Consider the following 14,743-nt stretch of genomic DNA (forward strand, 5'->3'; position numbering starts at 1 on the left):
TCCTTGGAACCTCGTGGCCATGCACATCGCTGTAATTCCAGAGCAGCAAATGGTCATGCACCACATTCCTGCACTGGCTTAAATTCAATTGCTCAAATATTTTGAGAACATATTCTCACCACCTGCTCTATGACAAGGCATGGCTCTTCCTGGCCTCTGTTCAGCCCTCTGCTTGGTGTCATGGCCTGTGAATCATTCCTGCTGTTATTGTCTGCAAATTAAGCAATTTATCTTACAGGTATTTACTTAGGATGATTAATGCAACAGGGCTAACATCAAACTGAGACACCCGATTTAACAATTTTGTGCCTGCAGGTAATCTACCTCCACAGGTTATTTAATTCTTCACTTCAGCAATATTCAGATCCTTCATCACAATAATGCGTACTAAATTGGACTGTGTTTCCCTGTTCTGGGAACTGTAACATTATCCCAACATGCAGAGAGAAAAGTTCTGTAAGCAGTGTCTTCAGTTTATCCAATACATCTATTTGGCACATAAGGAAATCCACAAGCTGTTAATTAATGCCCCATTTCTGGACAACATAGCCAAAATATAAACTACTGAATCCTGTATCATGTAAGGTCTAGGTAGACTGTTATGTTGCTATGTTAATCCAGTTGAAACAGGTACATAGAGGGGAAATGAGGACTTAGGAGTCCACAGGCACTGTTTCACTTTCAAACTCTATTCTTACTCACCAATGTTTTACAGCTCACCAGTATCTGCCCGCACCCATCAGCTCACACACCCACAGTCTTCAGCCTTGCGTGACTCCTGTTGTGAAACTAACTCTGCCACGAGCACAGGGAAACAGGAACACAGGCATCACCTCGTGCAGTAGTTTTCCACTCATGGTATTCCAATAAAGTTTAGGAAGTCTGCAATGATTAACGTTGGCCTGAGAATGAAGTTGGACCCCCCCAAACATTTAAAGCCATGGTAAACTGGGTTTTTTTAATCCTGGTTATTTCCAGGGGCTTACAGAGTCATCTCAAAATTAGAACTAATTGCAGGTTGGCAAAAGAAAGCGGCTGCCTTCAGTGTAAGTCTAATGAATATGCACCACAGCAGAAATGTTCCCCCACTACCCCGTGTTTGGGCATTTTCCCTGTGGTCTCCCAGGGAAGCTGTGTTACTCCACAGCTACAGATGCTGGTCCCCTTTGGACACTCTAACTACTTGTACTAATAGACAAGGACCTGCAACCTCAAAGCAAGCAAATATTTATCACCCTGGCTGAAGCTGCTCCCTCCATCAACACCCTGCTGACAGCAGGCAGGTCTGGGACCAGTGGTCTTGGCCTGGAAAGGAGATTAGTTTGGCATTTGGGCACCTAATTTATTTCCGAAATCTGAACGAAAGTACAGCACAGCATCATCTGGTTTGTAGAAAGACAGGATTCCCCAAGGCTGACAACTCTTTGCTTCAGAGTTTTCTGAAAAATTTATGAACTTATTTTAAAAGCCTAAGCCACTCCATCCTAACCTTAAATGCTATCTGTACCTTATAAGACTGCCACCATTCACCCTGGATATACCAGTACTCGTGTGTGTACTGGACCACCCAGCTTGCTGACACGCCAAACTGCAATGTTCAATTTTTAGCCAATGGAGAGCACCGCTTCCAAAGATGAGAATAATGACACCACTGCCAGGATTAAGTAAGATTAAAGTCAAGATTAATCTTAAGAGCTAGCGAAAAACAGGATAAACACATTTCTTGCAAAGAAACTTAAAAAGGAACTCTGTTTTGGCTAGATCAATGAAATATTAGTGTCAAACATCAAAGATGGAAGTCACATGTCAAGTTTTTTGGGGAAAAGAGTTACTGATTCTGCCTCGTACAGTGGAAAACAAATGTTCAGAAAGTTGTTTTTAATTCTATAAAAACTATCTATCACAAAAATGATTCTTAATAATTGTTATTTCCTGTAAAAATACCCTAGTTCATCTTTTCTGTGTTTTGTAAGAGTTTAAAAAAAAAACCCAAACCCAGTTGGGTGACCGAGGTCTAAAAGGGCATGCTTGAAGTCTGAACTTTAGTTTCAGTAAGTGCAAAGAACAGAGCCGGACCCAGAACCAGCTTAGCAAAGCTTCTGAAAGGGTTTCTTTGTGCTTTTTACTCCATAAAATAGATACTGCAGCAGCCTGACTGTAGCTGTGATTTTTCAAATATTTAAAAATAAAGCTAACCTTGTAAGTAGCGGGTGGGTTGAACGCACATAGTTGGAAGAGAGTTGGGTGTATGAACCCCCTGATCTGCAATAACCTTAGGGATATCTAGCCCTCATGCTCTGAAGGCTGCATAAGCTACTCATTAAATAACTAAGATTCTGACTGGTAATTATTATCAGATTATTCACTTCTGAGTAAATAGGATGATTTACAAAGAAAGCTCAAGTGATTTCCTGGCAAAAAAAAAAAAAAAAAAGGGCCATCATTTTTCACTACAAGTGACTGTGTCCTGAGCAAACTGTGGCCAAGGCAGAACCGTTTCATCCTTTCTTTGGAAAGGATTGTGCCACTTTAAGAACACAAGTGGGAGGTGATACAGGCACCACTGTACAAACAAGCACCTGTGCAGGCTGCCATGCTCACCTGAGCCTCCCGCAGCTGAGGGGACGCTGCCCTCGCCCTCCCTGGTTGGTCCGGCAGGTTGAATGCCACCTTCTCCAACACGTACTCTCGCTGCCTGACAGCAGAGGATGGGCACCCAAAGCCACTCGGTTTTTACGGGCAAGACTTGCAAGACACCTCGAGAACGCTGAGAAGGTAAGAGTGGACGGAAAATAGCTGAATGATTGCAGGACCGCACAAGCTCTAGAGAAAGCCAGAACTTATTTCAGGTAGTCAAGTTGAGAAAGATGCAAACGTTCGACTCCAATTCAAGCACTTGCTGGCCTTTCTGCAAACATAAGGGAATTGCTTAACTATTTCTAATTTGGTTAACAGATTGTCAACAGGGAAGGGATGAAGAGGAAAATATGGGGTTGCTATTCATGTAATTTTAAGTTCACTAGTATCAAAATAGTTTGCTAAGTGGTTATAGAGTTATGGCTGCATAAGTGCACTGCATAAGGCGATCCTTTACTATTTTTAGGTTAGCAGACCGTCAGCTTGTATCAGTTTATTCAAAAGTGTTTAAAGTCTAAATATTTCAGAACAGGAAAAGTCTGACTTACTTACACTTGTACATAACCTCTCTCTGCAATACACTCAAGAGTCTGAAAAATAATAGACATATGCCAGGAACTCTAAGATAACCATACAGCCACCCTTATTAGATGAAATACAGAAATCAGAATTTAAATGTCCAGAAAATAAGTGATATATGCATACTATAATAGCAACAGAGAAACACTTTTGTTGCATGTTACCTTTCATTGTAGTCACCTGCTTACTTGGGAAATAAGGTGAAACACACTGCAACTAAAGGCAAGATCCCAGCATGCTATACTAATGTTGCATTTGTAAATATGCTCTGCCTTTGTCATACCTTTCTAACGTCTTCTCCCAAATTTTATACATCCGATTTCTGCACCCAAATGTTTTTAAAACTCATTAAGCTAGATTTGCATTCTGTAGTGACAGAAAGCTAACTGTACACAAGTTTTACTTAAAAGTAATCAGACTACAGCATGCATTAAAGGCTGAAATCCTTTTAAGAATGAGTACTGAAATAATTATTAATTAACACTTTATTCAGGTGAATATATGGCAATATTTTATGATGCTGAGCATTTTCATAACACTTTCGGTTTAAAAGGTTTGACCATCAAAAGATCAAAGAAGTGTTATTAGATCTTTCTGAGGTTTTAGATAGCTGAAATAGAGCCTTTTATCTAAGGTACTGAACCTGATTTCCGGTTTTTAGAGGAGTTTTAAGTGACACTTTCAACTTGCAGTAATAGTTATGGCTTGATCACCACCCTCATTTTGAGTCAATTATTGTGCAAGAAATCCAGCTCTCAGAATTTTTCACATTCCTACTGTTTGCTACCTCTGCTTATAAAACAGTCACAGAAGCTGCATAGGAATCCACCTTTCTGTAGTTGCAAACTGTTACGAGGCACACTATGGAAGTTGCAGCAGCGATGACCCCTTTAGAAAACTAGTCCAGACATGTGTAATTATCTTCAAATATTAGGAGGAAGTTGGCAGGTATGTTAGAGACATGTACACAGTAACACTTGTTTTCTCTACTTGAAGGCTAAAGATTTAAATCACCGAGCAGAACAGGAAACAGAACAAGTTCATTGCTGTTGCTGGTTTAGCCCTTTTTACTCGTTCTTCCATTGAAATATGTACATGCCTGAGAGCTAGGTGTTCGTGCCTCTGCAAGATGGGAAGCATTCCGCAGCTCCACTTGTGCTACAGCAACTGAGAGTCCACCTGTATATCTAACTGGGCAGCTTTCACATCTAGATGGTAAAACCCCTTCCCACATAAAGAGCTATAAGCCCTGCTTGTATAAGATACCGGAAATTCAATATCGCATATCTGATTTTATCTGATATACTAAATTTGCATATTTTAGTGGAATTTTTCACCTGCTAAAACATCAAAAATGATTGTGTAAAGAGATAATGAATATTTAGTCTTTAACACTTCAGATACATGTTTCAGTTTAGTACTACTAAGTGTGTTCTTTCATGCAATCTGACTGTATTAATCCCCACCAGGAAATTAATCTCCCCCCGGCAAACTAGTGATTGGGCACTGTCACTTGATTACACGAAGGTAAGTCTATGACCAAGGTATTTCCAGCAGTCCCAATACAACTATTATGTAGAAGTTCTTTTGTACTGTCTGCACCCTAGCTTCAGTCTGTTTCAGTCATAATGAAAATCCAAGCTTATGCTGAATAGGACTGTGTCTTTGGGGATGGAGAAGGAAAAGGGATTGATTATCAGTTAAATATTGCTGAACAGTACAATGGATCGCCTGGAGCTCTCGTAGAAAACTTGTCCTGGCTGACTGGTCTTTTTTCAAGCCACAATAATTTTCTTTGTAGGAATGTAAGAATAGTTTTTCTTCTTCCCTCCTTTCATGCCCTCCTCCCGCCCGGTGGATTGTGGAAGGGGCCATCAAACAAATTGTGACTACTTGACAAAGTACATGGTAAACACCAATTCCCTGCTATCTGCTTCAGGGACAGCAGCAGTAAACCCAAGCCTCCCAATACGTGTTTCCAGCCGAATCTTTGCAAAAGATACTCACTGCTGAGATCCATACACCTACACCTGTCAGTATTTTCTTGCCTACAAGAACATCTTGGGTACAATCCAATGCAGTTGCCAGGCGTTTCAAGTAACACCAGAAACCAAAATCTTAGAGCAGGCCACCCAGCACAAAATTAAACACTGAATTCACTTGTTTGGCTATTAGTCAAGGGTCTGATTTCCTTGATGTGCTTCCATAAATACTCAGTCACACAAGCCTATAAGCAAGTGACAGCCTGAGGCATGTTTATGCTTGCTTTGCAAGTATTTAGCAGCAAGGTTTTCACTCGGCAAGAAGCACACCGAGTAGCTGACCAGTGAGGAATTTGTTCTGTTGCAGGTGCTGAGGTTCTCACGCACCCGAAGTCATCCAACTCCAAAAATCATTTGAGAGTCACAGGATTTACACAGAATCAGTTCTTTCCAAAAGCATGTAAATACGGGTGTAAACCTGAAATGCTATGTTGGGGGAAATGAATGAATTGCAGCTTTTCTGTTGGATCCATTCTGCCTTTTGGTGGCTGTACTTACAAATATACTAGGGTCCCAAAGAATCTTTTAAAACTTGTTTTTCTGTTCCCAGAGGTTAGCCAGCAGTACTAGATTTGTGACCTTTCCAAGTAGAAAGAAAAAAAATTACTTTCTAGTCAGTTATTCTGAAGTTTGGAGGAGGTCAACATACATGACTAGTTGCCAAATCAGATAGCAGATCATCTTTCTGCCCCATGCAGAACATCTTCAGGGAAATCACAAATGAGGTGGGAGGCCACCGCCTCCCACAGGCATCTTGTTTGGGGACCTTCTCATGTTACATTGACCCCTATAAGCTTGGCAAGGCTGTCCTAAAGATTTACACCACTTTTGTAGACTGCAAATAAGCCTTTTTTTTGCATGACAGTATTGCTACCTTCAGTCTTTGACCTCCTGGTACACTGAGGAAGTATAGCTACTCCCCCTCCAGTTGTGATAGAGTGATAACTACATTTGGGTTTTGTAAGGTTTTCCCTACTGTTAATTCTGTAAAATCAAAAGATGTTCATGTGTAACTTTGAGGAAAAAAAATATGCAAGAATAGCAGAGAAAAGTAACTGACTTTTTAAGACAGGTTCGTTACAGCTAGAATCAAAGATTACATTCAGTACTGCAATGCATGCAGCAGGCAAGACAAGCTCTCTGAAATAGTTTCGACTGGTGGGGAAAGATTGGGGTAGATTCCTTGCAGGGCAGAAGCCACAAGGCAGCTGTCTCAGCTGCACCCTGCCCACCCGCTTCACCCAAAGAGCAGCCCACACCAAAGAGTAAATCACCCCATCTGCCTAAATGTGTTTTTGCTTTTTCCTCATAATCCAAAGGTAAGGCTTCAAACAGTCAGACAATATTTTCTGGCTTTTCTATATTGCAGCAGGCTGTAAGCTGGCAGCCAAGTACACCAGCTAAAGATACTGTGGGGCAAATCTTTTATAAATCTGCTTATATAATCCTCTGCAACAGTTGCGTGCCACGATCTTAAAGTTATTTCAAATTATAAACGGATCTGTGCTAAGTTAAAGAGACTGTGAATTGTTTCACTGCTAAGAGCTTTTTTTACAAGACCTACTTTAAATTGCATTAAACATATGCAGTTAGTGAAGCATACCAGCTTCATTTCCAGAATTATGTAATAAGATTGTAATTTTGTTTTCTGTGGAGTTTATAAGGATTGTGACTTTTTTCAAAGATTGTGTCCACTGTACTAAGATGGCCCCTTCTTTAGCATCCAAAAAGGTCTTTCATCAACTAGAGTTCAGAAAAAACACACTTTAAATTGCATAGATTCAGGCTAATCTTAAATGAAACACTGGAAATGGAAGGTACAGCCAGAAAGCACACTTCTCCAATAGTAGGCCTCTTTCTTCCTCTCCCCAAATGCCTTCATTATTCTTTACCTCTGTAAAGAAGACATTTATTGCGTTCTATTTATTGCCTTCAGCTCCAATCCTTGCAGAGGCTTTTACTCTTCTACCCAGTGGTTAAATTTAGGGAATCCATCTAGAGCATCCTTCACTGTAAAATAGCTTGTGGTTTTGAGACCAGATTTGATATGCTTACAAATTCACTGATGAGGATTTTAGTAGAGACAAAGAACTTGCAAAGCTCCAGTGACAGTGTGTATTTATTATGAAAGAAATATTACTGCTTTTATATTTCTAGAGCTATGTTTTGGTTGACTGCTATTTTGATTCATGTATACCCTCCCATAATCAAACAGTAGTAGTTTAGAAAGTTGGCACAGATACTGGCTGTTTGGAAAAATTATTTAACTGCATGGTCTGCGTGCATTCAAACACTGTCAATGTGAGAAACACCTCATTAACTGAGCAGTCCCAGATCTTTTACAGCCATGCTGAATGAAGCACAGGCTGGCCTACACAGGCAAGCGACATCGAGACAGGTCACAGAGTCATGGCCTCCAGTCTCTGCACCAGCGGACTGCACAGCACCACCATTTGGCAGCCTCGCTTGTCAGTGCGCCTATTGTTCTTGGTCATGAGTGTACCTTATGTATGATGTATCTTAGCAAAAATTACATAATATAGCGATACTGATGTATGACATAACCCTCTTGTCATATAGGCTTAGTTATGAAGAGCTGCTGATGTATTCGGTCACCAACAGGCCAAAGCACGCTGCGTACCGCATTCCTGGGCTGTGCGGAACTCATTCACAGGAGCCCAAAGCCTTTAAACATGGAAACCTGAGCATAGGGAAGGCACACAATAGGTAGGTAAAGGACAAATTGATACTTTGGGGACATTATTTATATAAGGCTTACTATCAGTTATTAGCCATCAGCAGCTTTTCCAGCTGAAGCCAACATAATCAACAGCTCTAATAGGCAAACAAGGCCCTTGGCAAATGAACTGCTGCTCTTGACAGCCTTGACTCCCTGAAGCTGTCTCCACACTACCACAAACTTCCCCATCACTTCACAGTTGCTTCTGCAATATCACACTCATGGTTATTTTCTGACTACAGAGCATTTCAGCTCCTGAGAAGGGCCAAGGCAGACAGACACCCAGCAATGCCTCCCAGTGAGTGCTTCCCCCCACAGCCACAGAGGTATTTTTTTGTGCAAACTATGGCTGCAACAAACTGAAAGAGGGGAGCGAGGAAGAAAATGAAGTAACAAAGAGCAAGAATTGAAATGAAAGTTGGAGAAAAAAGCAAAAGTAACAGTAGCAAGAGTTTAACAGAAAACACCTGACAGAAAAAAACCCAGGAACCTGAGACCACAAAGCAAGTCAGAAATTAAAATATTTAAGGAGTTCATTGATGGACAAAGAAAATTGAATTAGAGGACAAGAGGCCCACCTCTGGTATTGCCAGTGCAGCAGCTGGGTGCAGCAATCAAGCAGCATAAGGCAGCTCCCCAAGTACATCCCCCCTTCTCCCGCAGCTGCCTCCCCTTGTGCCGACAGCCTCACATTTACTTTTATCCAACAACAGAGGAGAAAGAAGAAGAAAGTCAAGAGCACCACAAGAAAGGTCAGGATATCACACGGCCTAACAAGCTTGAGAGCACAGCCCTCGTCAGTCAAAGGTGGCAGTCTGAGCAGACAAAAACCAAGCAGGTATTTCATAGCTTTTGTGACACCTGACACAGCACAGGCCAGCTGAGGGGAACGAACCTCGTGGGCAGTGAACTTGGTGGGCAGCGAACTTGGTGGGCAGCATTCTAGCACCATCCTGCCACAGGTAGAGAGGCAGCAGCTATGAGCATGCTCCAGGCTCTCAGCTGGGGGACCTTCACCCATGTTCTCCATGCTTTTGCCCAGTTTGCAAGACTTGATGTTGATCTCATCTGTAACACTTAGCAGAACCTTGCAAGAGCTGAGGTTTCTGCAAAGGTCTTTGTACTACTGCAAGGCAGATGCTGATCCTGGCTGTGCTGGCATAACTGAGTGTGGAAGAGAATAGGGGTTTTACTGTTAAAGTTTCCCAAAAAAGGTTGAGCTGGTACTGTGATAGTAAGAGGAGGAGGTAAGTATACAAGAAGGGTTGCCACCAGAGAGCCAAGGTTTAGAGTGAGTAGCAGAATTCAGTTCATTTAGAAGCAGTAAGAAATTCCATTTAGAGTCTGCCTAAGAAGTTGCTAGCCTTTACTAAAGGACATAGTTCCCAAAGTTATCCTGGATTTATTACTAAGTGTCTGCTGTTTTGTTTTGCAGGCTTCAGCAAAAGAAAAACCTCAGAACAGAGAAGAATTTCAACACTTTTACTATGCACAAAACTTCTAGCAGCTCACAGGCTTTCCATATGTAATTATATTCCTCTAATTGCTCCAAGTAAGTGTGTTTCATCCACCCTGTTTCAGTCTTTTCCTTGCAGAGGTCACTTCTTCCTTGGCCCCTTTACTGAAGGAAACCCAGAATTTAAAATACTGAAAAAAGTGATATACAAACCTGAAATCTCTTCTGGTAAAATCAATGCTGGGTTCCTAGAGCAGAAAGCAGCACTACAGTCCTTGAGGAAACATTCTTCCTGGGAGAGTGCAGGAGCTTGTGGGAAAAAACTAGGAGGGGGGCTGGATACTGCCTTTTATTTATTTTCTTTAAAATTAGGTATGGGTCTCAGGTGTGTTATTGCTGTGCTGCAGGCAGTCAGTTGGGTCTTGATTGATGAGGATGCACCTGTGTACAGCAGGAGTGTGAAGGAAAAGAATCATGCTGTTTAGGAAGACAAATGGTTCTCCTTTCCTTTCCCTTTCCCTTTCCCTTTCCCTTTCCCTTTCCCTTTCCCTTTCCCTTTCCCTTCCCTTTCCTTTCCTTGGAAACGCTGCTAAACTTCTCAGCAACTTACATTCCTACTTGCTGCAACAAATGGTTTCCAGGAAAGACCTCTCTTCTATTCACTTAAGAAACGATGCTGCCAATTTTATGTGGCTATGTTGCCAGGTAGATCTCTAGGTATGCTCACAGTCTTCTCCTTTCCTTCTAAAGTACCACTCTTACTACATTCATACTTACCGGATTAAATCGTTGCAAAGAGTTGTAGTGTACACACTTAATTAACTACCCTGCCATTTATATATGGCGATCTTTCTAGGCAGATCTCAAATGCTTTTCCCTTCTTTCCACAGTTCTTCTCCTATTACAGTCCGACCAGATTAAATCCTTTCAGAGGGCTATATTGTCTACACTTAATGCGACAACACGTCCGTTTATCGATGCAGAAATTTCTAGATACCTCTCTAGTCCATCTCCAACTCTTTTCTTTTCTTTTTCTAAAGTTCAAGTACTGTGACATTCAGACGTGCGGGAATAAATCGTTTCCAAGAGCTACATAGTACGTAAAGAATTAACTCACTGCCATTTATTTATCGACATATTGCTAGATACATCTCCAGTCAAACTCCTTTCCCCTTTCCCCTTTCCTTTCCTTTCCTTTCCTTTCCTTTCCTTTCCTTTCCTTTCCTTTCCTTTCCTTTCCTTTCCTTTCCTTTCCTTTCCTTTCCCCTTTCCTTTCCCCTTTCCTTTCCCCTTTCCTTTCCCCTTTCCTTTCCCCTTTCCTTTCCCCTTTCCTTTCCCCTTTCCTTTCCCCTTTCCTTTCCCCTTTCCTTTCCCCTTTCCTTTCCCCTTTCCTTTCCCCTTTCCTTTCCCCTTTCCTTTCCCCTTTCCTTTCCCCTTTCCTTTCCCCTTTCCTTTCCCCTTTCCTTTCCCCTTTCCTTTCCCCTTTCCTTTCCTTTCCCCTTTCCTTTCCTTGGAAACGCTGCTAAACTTCTCAGCAACTTACATTCCTACTTGCTGCAACAAATAGTTTCCAGGAAAGACCTCTCTTCTATTCACTTAAGAAAAAATGCTGCCAATTTTATGTGGCTATGTTGCCAGGTAGATCTCTAGGTATGCTCACAGTCTTCTCCTTTCCTTCTAAAGTACCACTCTGACTACATTCATGCTTACCGGATTAAATCGTTGCAAAGAGTTGTAGTGTACACACTTAATTAACTACCCTGCCATTTATATATGGCGATCTTTCTAGGCAGATCTCAAATGCTTTTCCCTTCTTTCCACAGTTCTTCTCCTATTACAGTCCGACCACATTAAATCCTTTCAGAGGGCTATATTGTCTACACTTAATGCGACAACACGTCCGTTTATCGATGCAGAAATTTCTAGATACCTCTCTAGTCCATCTCCAACTCTTTTCTTTTCTTTTTCTAAAGTTCAAGTACTGTGACATTCAGACGTGCTGGAATAAATCGTTTCCAAGAGCTACACAGTACGTAACGAATTAACTCACTGCCATTTATTTATCGACATATTGCTAGATACATCTCTAGTCAAACTCCTCTCTCCTCTCCTCTCCTCTCCTCTCCTCTCCTCTCCTCTCCTCTCCCTCCCCTCCCCTCCCCTCCCCTCCCCTCCCCTCCCCTCCCCTCCCCTCCCCTCCCCTCCCCTCCCCTCCCCTCCCCTCCCCTCCCCTCCCCTCCCCTCCCCTCCCCTCCCCTCCCCTCCCCTCCCCTCCCCTCCCCTCCCCTCCCCTCCCCTCCCCTCCCCTCCCCTCCCCTCCCCTCCCCTCCCCTCCCCTCCCCTCCCCTCCCCTCCCCTCCCCTCCCCTCCCCTCCCCTCCCCTCCCCTCCCCTCCCCTCCCCTCCCCTCCCCTCCCCTCCCCTCCCCTCCCCTCCCCTCCCCTCCCCTCCCCTCCCCTCCCCTCCCCTCCCCTCCCCTCCCCTCCCCTCCCCTCCCCTCCCCTCCCCTCCCCTCCCCTCCCCTCCCCTCCCCTCCCCTCCCCTCCCCTCCCCTCCCCTCCCCTCCCCTCCCCTCCCCTCCCCTCCCCTCCCCTCCCCTCCCCTCCCCTCCCCTCCCCTCCCCTCCCCTCCCCTCCCCTCCCCTCCCCTCCCCTCCCCTCTCCTCTCCTCTCCTCTCCTCTCCTCTCCTCTCCTCTCCTCTCCTCTCCTCTCCTTTCCTTTCCTTTCCTTTCCTTTCCTTTCCTTTCCTTTCCTTTCCTTTCCTTTCCTTTCCTTTCCTTTCCTTTCCTTTCCTTTCCTTTCCTTTCCTTTCCTTTCCTTTCCTTTCCTTTCCTTTCCTTTCCTTTCCTTTCCTTTCCTTTCCTTTCCTTTCCTTTCCTTTCCTTTCCTTTCCTTTCCTTTCCTTTCCTTTCCTTTCCTTTCCTTTCCTTTCCTTTCCTTTCCTTTCCTTTCCTTTCCTTTGAAACGCTGCTAAACTTCTCAGCAACTTACATTCCTACTTGCTGCAACAAATGGTTTCCAGGAAAGACCTCTCTTCTATTCACTTAAGAAACGATGCTGCCAATTTTATGTGGCTATGTTGCCAGGTAGATCTCTAGGTATGCTCACAGTCTTCTCCTTTCCTTCTAAAGTACCACTCTGACTACATTCATACTTACCGGATTAAATCGTTGCAAAGAGTTGTAGTGTACACACTTAATTAACTACCCTGCCATTTATATATGGCGATCTTTCTAGGCAGATCTCAAATGCTTTTCCCTTCTTTCCACAGTTCTTCTCCTATTACAGTCCGACCAGACTAAATCCTTTCAGAGGGCTATATTGTCTACACTTAATGCGACAACACGTCCGTTTATCGATGCAGATATTTCTAGATACCTCTCTAGTCCATCTCCAACTCTTTTCTTTTTCTAAAGTTCAAGTACTGTGACATTCAGACGTGCGGGAATAAATCGTTTCCAAGAGCTACACAGTACGTAACGAATTAACTCACTGCCATTTATTTATCAACATATTGCTAGATACATCTCTAGTCAAACTCCTTTCTCCTTTCTCCTTTCTCCTTTTTCCTTACTCCTTTTTCCTTTTTCCTTTCCTTTCCTTGGAAACGCTGCTAAACTTCTCAGCAACTTACATTCCTACTTGCTGCAACAAATGGTTTCCAGGAAAGACCTCTCTTCTATTCACTTAAGAAACGATGCTGCCAATTTTATGTGGCTATGTTGCCAGGTAGATCTCTAGGTATGCTCACAGTCTTCTCCTTTCCTTCTAAAGTACCACTCTTACTACATTCATACTTACCGGATTAAATCGTTGCAAAGAGTTGTAGTGTACACACTTAATTAACTACCCTGCCATTTATATATGGCGATCTTTCTAGGCAGATCTCAAATGCTTTTCCCTTCTTTCCACAGTTCTTCTCCTATTACAGTCCGACCAGATTAAATCCTTTCAGAGGGCTATATTGTCTACACTTAATGCGACAACACGTCCGTTTATCGATGCAGAAATTTCTAGATACCTCTCTAGTCCGTCTCCAACTCTTTTCTTTTCTTTTTCTAAAGTTCAAGTACTGTGACATTCAGACGTGCTGGAATAAATCGTTTCCAAGAGCTACACAGTACGTAACGAATTAACTCACTGCCATTTATTTATCGACATATTACTAGATACATCTCTAGTCAAACTCCTGTTTCCTTTCTCCTTTCTCCTTTCTCCTTTCTCCTTTCTCCTTTCTCCTTTCTCCTTTCTCCTTTCTCCTTTCTCCTTTCCTTTCCTTTCCCTTTCCCTTTCCCTTTCCCTTTCCCTTTCCCTTTCCCTTTCCCTTTCCCTTTCCCTTTCCCTTTCCCTTTCCCTTTCCCTTTCCCTTTCTTGGAAACGCTGCTAAACTTCTCAGCAACTTACATTCCTACTTGCTGCAACAAATGGTTTCCAGGAAAGACCTCTCTTCTATTCACTTAAGAAACAATGCTGCCAGTTTTATGTGGCTATGTTGCCAGGTAGATCTCTAGGTATGCTCACAGTCTTCTCCTTTCCTTCTAAAGTACCACTCTGACTACATTCATACTTACCGGATTAAATCGTTGCAAAGAGTTGTAGTGTACACACTTAATTAACTACCCTGCCATTTATATATGGTGATCTTTCTAGGCAGATCTCAAATGCTTTTCCCTTCTTTCCACAGTTCTTCTCCTATTACAGTCCGACCAGGTTAAATCCTTTCAGAGGGCTATATTGTCTACACTTAATGCGACAACACGTCCATTTATCGATGCAGATATTTCTAGATACCTCTCTAGTCCATCTCCAACTTTTTTCTTTTCTTTTTCTAAAGTTCAAGTACTGTGACATTCAGACGTGCTGGAATAAATCGTTTCCAAGTGCTACACAGTACGTAACGAATTAACTCACTGCCATTTATTTATCAACATATTGCTAGATACATCTCTAGTCAAACTCCTTTCTCCTTTCCTTTCTCCTCTCCTTTCCTTTCCTCCCCTCTCCTTTCCTTTCCTCCCCTCTCCTTTCCTTTCCTCCCCTCTCCTTTCCTTTCCTCCCCTCTCCTTTCCTTTCCTTTCCTTTCCTTTCCTTTCCTTTCCTTTCCTTTCCTTTCCTTTCCTTTCCTTTCCTTTCCTTTCCTTTCCTTTCCTTTCCTTTCCTTTCCTTTCCTTTCCTTTCCTTTCCTTTCCTTTCCTTTCCTTTCCTTTCCTTTCCTTTCCTTTCCTTTCCTTTCCTTTCCTTTCCTTTCCTTTCCTTTCCTTTCCTTTCCTTTCCTTTCCTTTCCTTTCCT

At 42.7% G+C, this 14,743-nt stretch overlaps 1 long non-coding RNA gene across 1 annotated transcript in view; it reads left to right on the forward strand.

The window, feature by feature from the left end:
• The first annotated feature begins 2,563 nt into the window (after window positions 1-2,563).
• The window catches only part of LOC142602634 (uncharacterized), a 20,844-nt gene continuing 8,664 nt past the window's right edge, over window positions 2,564-14,743 (forward strand). Inside the window, exons 1-3 of the long non-coding RNA XR_012836386.1 lie at window positions 2,564-2,775; window positions 4,686-4,743; window positions 9,434-9,550. This is a non-coding gene — a long non-coding RNA (uncharacterized LOC142602634). The remainder of the gene's footprint in view (window positions 2,776-4,685; window positions 4,744-9,433; window positions 9,551-14,743) is intronic.

Source organism: Balearica regulorum, chromosome 7 (assembly GCF_011004875.1).
Source record: "Balearica regulorum gibbericeps isolate bBalReg1 chromosome 7, bBalReg1.pri, whole genome shotgun sequence".
In the NCBI taxonomy this organism is placed as follows: domain Eukaryota; kingdom Metazoa; phylum Chordata; class Aves; order Gruiformes; family Gruidae; genus Balearica; species Balearica regulorum.